Raw genomic sequence first — 4,036 nt, 5'->3', positions numbered from 1 at the left:
ACTTTCCGAGCGCTTAGTACAGTGCTCTGCACATAGTAAGCGCTCAATAAATACTATTGAATGAGCAGAGCCGGAATTAGAGCACGGATCCTCCGACTCCTCTCAGTCCCGTGCTCTTTCCCCTAGACCACACTGCTCCTTTTTTCTTCCTGAAGCTACAAGGAAGGAAGAAGGAAATGAAAAAATGAATTAAAACGTCTAAAAAGAAGGCTTAAAAATTGTGAAAATGATTCTGCTCACTCTGTCCCCAAGGGCTGGATGCACTTTCAGTCAGTTGAATGACATTATTTGGAGCTAAGGAAAGGAAGAATAATGTAATTAGTAGTGCCCTGGTAGAGTATTAATCTCGCAGAGGTGAGCAGGGTGGCTCGTGGACAGAGGCAGGGGAAGGGGCAAGATGTTCATTGACCTGGGCCCCGAAGGGCTGTTCTGCAGATGTCCCAGCTAAGTGAGAGGGTGATAACAGAGGCAAGCGCAAAGGAAGGAGACACAAGGAGACCTGCTACTCTCTTTTGAGCCTTCTCAGGGCAGTGGAAGGGCTCTGAATATGACTAGAACTTGCTCATTTGGGTCTTTTTTGAAGGGTTTTTTTGTTTTTTTTTAAGTTCTTACTACCTGCCAAGCACTGTACTAAGTACTGGTGTAGGCACACAATGATCAGATCAATCCTTGTCCCATATAGGGATCATAGTCTAAGGGGAAGGGAGGACCGATATTAAAACCCCATTTTACAGATAAGGAAATAGAGGCGCTTGAAGTGAAGTGACTTGTCCGAGGTCACAGGGTTCTATTTTGTTAATGAAATGTACATCGCCTCGATTCTATTTAGTCGCCACTGTTTTTACGAGATGTTCTTCCCCTCGACTCTATTTATCGCCATCGTTCTCGTCCGTCCGTCTCCCCCGATCAGGCCGTGAGCCCGTCAGACGGCAGGGACCGTCTCTATCTGTTGCCGACTTGTTCATTCCAAGCGCTTCGTACGGTGCTCTGCACATAGTAAGCGCTCAATAAATACTATTGAATGAATGAATGAATGAATGAAAAGTGGCACAGCCAGGATTAGAACCCACATCTCCTGACTCCCCATCCTGTTCTCTGTCCATTAAGCCACACCGCTCCTCTCCTATTTTACTGTTGTTCTCCGTATTTGTGCCTATCATCTGTTTGTTTCCCCGGTTACATGCCAATTTATATCTAATAATAATAACGTTGGTATTTGTTAAGCGCTTACTATGTGCACAGCACTGTTCTAAGCGCCGGGGCAGATACAGGGTAATCAGTTTGTCCCACGTGAGGCTCACAGATAATCCCCATTTTACAGATGAGGTCACTGAGGCCCAGAGAAGTGAAGTGACTCGCCCACAGTCACACAGCTGACAGGTGGCAGAGCCGGGAGCGGAACCCATGACCTCCGATTCCCAAGCCCACGCTCTTTTCACTGAGCCACGCTGCTTCTCCATCTAGTTGTCTCGTCCATCGGATTAGAAGTTCCTAGGGGACAGGTACTCTACCTGTTACTTCTAGCGTATGTTCCCCAGCATCTATCACAGTGCTCTGCTCACAGAAGATGCTAAGCCCATGCTGTTCCCGCTCCTAAGGATTTGTGTTTTGTGTGTACCTGTGAGTGTGTATGGCTGTCACCCTACTGACAGTGATTTTTTTTCCTCCAGGGGTATGGTGGTGGCTAAAAAGAAATTGAAGTTCTAATCAAGAATCCATTCCAAATAGTGCTCACAACAAGATGGGATTTTGCAGTATGGTTGTACTTGCTAATTCAATGCCTAGACCTGCCCTCGATGTTGCCTCTTGGTATCGTGGTCTTCCTGAAGCCTCTAGTGCAAAAAAACCTACCCCATTCCTCACGGTCCCCCAAGAGATCTGAATATATTCCCTTTCCCGCAGTCATCAAGGCTGAACTCGGACACCCGGGCAGGTTTTAATCTCTTCTCGGATCACCCCAGCCTCCAGTCTACTGCTGGTTTGCTTTTTCTTCTCGGATCTCATGTTTATTTATGGTTTTCCTCAGTGACCCCTTTTTTCCCCATAAAGACAGTACCTCAAGGAAGAAAGCAGTATCATTTTGTCATACCCATTGTGCAGATGAGGACACAAAGAAACGGAGACAATCTGCCAGTTCCCCAGTCTAAGAGAGACGGCCAGTTAGCTGTGCCTACCGTTTTGCAGCAACGCATTCGGAAAATGGAACCAGGTCGGAGCTCAAACACTGTATTTTTTTTTTTTTTAAAGAACTGGATCTCTCTCTTGTGAAAACTGGAAAATGTCATTCAGTAAGGCACAGGAAAAGGAACTCTTTTGTTTATTTCTAACTAGTGTATCCCCAGGAATTCCCACCTTTGGAAAACCTGAAAAATCCCTTTTCCCAGAGGGAAAAAAAACATACAAATCTCTTGAATTAACTGAGCCCGGCAGTGAAGGCTGATAGTTGTGGTCTCTCTGGGAAATGAGAATAGCCTTTGGCTTGGACTGCGTTCCTTCCCAAGAACAAAGCGCATCCTTCTTTCTCACCTTCAAGCCAGCTATAGAGGGAGGGAAGTGGTCTGATTTAAAGTACAGCTCTTCAGGATTCCTACCCTACAGGTAAGCACTCTGATGCTGCCTAGAAAACTTCAAATAATTTCCCCGCAGATCTTGTTGTTATCTTTCCTAAAAGCACTTCCAGACCACGTGTGCTTCCCCAAATACCCTACGGTGTATTTGAAGCACGCTAAAAGCCCTCCCAAGAGCGTTGTTGCCACCTGTAACGAGTGCTCCGGCTTCCAGTGTCAGGGGTGTGATGGAGGAGCTGTGGGCACATCCTCTCCCCAAGGCGCCTATTTTGGCAGAGGACTTCTGAAGCGATGCCCAGGGGAGCTGTTGATGGAAACTGACGGGGCTGGTCGGTAAACCTCCCCTTTCCGAGCAAGGTAGTTCTCCTTCCTTTTGGGTTACACGCTCAGCTCTGAGCAAGTGCGACTCCCATCCTTCCAGGCCACTGGGGCGCTGCTTCAAGTTTCTCCGGTACCTAGTATTGCGCTCGGCACACGGCGGGGGCTCAACAGATGTTGTTGACTGACTCTCGTTCAATTCCATCCAAGGTGCCAGCTGCTTTATAATTTGCATGAAGCATCCTGGCTCTATCCAGGGCGGACTGAGATTTTAGTTTAAGCTGGCCCAGAGCAAGCCGAAAGGCAACGCAGCGCCTTAACCGTCCGTATTATAGTGCAGAGCTAGCGGCGATTGGTCATTGCTAGGTTTGGGAAACGGCTGCAAGCAAGCCCAACCGCAGACAGACCAACGACCGTATAAACCTGAAGTCTGGTCCTTTGGCATTGGTGAATCGTTGGCAAATGAGCTGCACGCCCACAGATCACTTGGCAAGTGTTCACTTATCACCTTTCCCGTTAGGCAGCCGAAAAAGATTCCTGGCCATTGTGAATTAATTTTTCCCACAAATATGTATTTTATTTGCCCAATAGATTTCCACCTCCTTTATTCATGTCATCCCAACACCAGTTTCAGTACACACACACACACGCACATAGAGTAACTCTCCTTATGTATATATCAATTTCTGTACTCCATTCATTTTTCCATATTTCTGTTATCTTCTGGGGCTTCATTGTTCATTTATTCAATTGAATTTATTGAGCGCTTACTGTGTGCAGAGCACTGTACTAAGTGCTTAGGAGAGTACAATACAAAAGAATCAGCAGGGACCATGCCTTGCAATTTTATTATAAATTCAGGTGGCTCCTGCAGTACATAATAGGCACTCAAATATAGTTGACCGACCGACTGCATGAATGAATGCATTGAAAGAGGATTGAGTATTTTGGGACAGGTCAAAATCTTCGAGTCTCCTCAGAGTAAAATTTACCCTGTAAGTAAATCTTTCCCACAGAAGACATTTTGTTCGTACTCTTCCCATGTCTGGAACTGCCTCCTACTTCAAATCCAACAGGCTACAGTTTTCCCGTCTTCAAAGCCCTTCTGAAATCAAGCTCCTCCAAGACCCCTTCTCCGATTAATCTCTCAT

This window comes from Ornithorhynchus anatinus, chromosome 2, assembly GCF_004115215.2.
Source record: "Ornithorhynchus anatinus isolate Pmale09 chromosome 2, mOrnAna1.pri.v4, whole genome shotgun sequence".
In the NCBI taxonomy this organism is placed as follows: Eukaryota; Metazoa; Chordata; class Mammalia; order Monotremata; family Ornithorhynchidae; genus Ornithorhynchus; species Ornithorhynchus anatinus.
Note: the sequence above shows the minus strand (reverse complement) of the source record.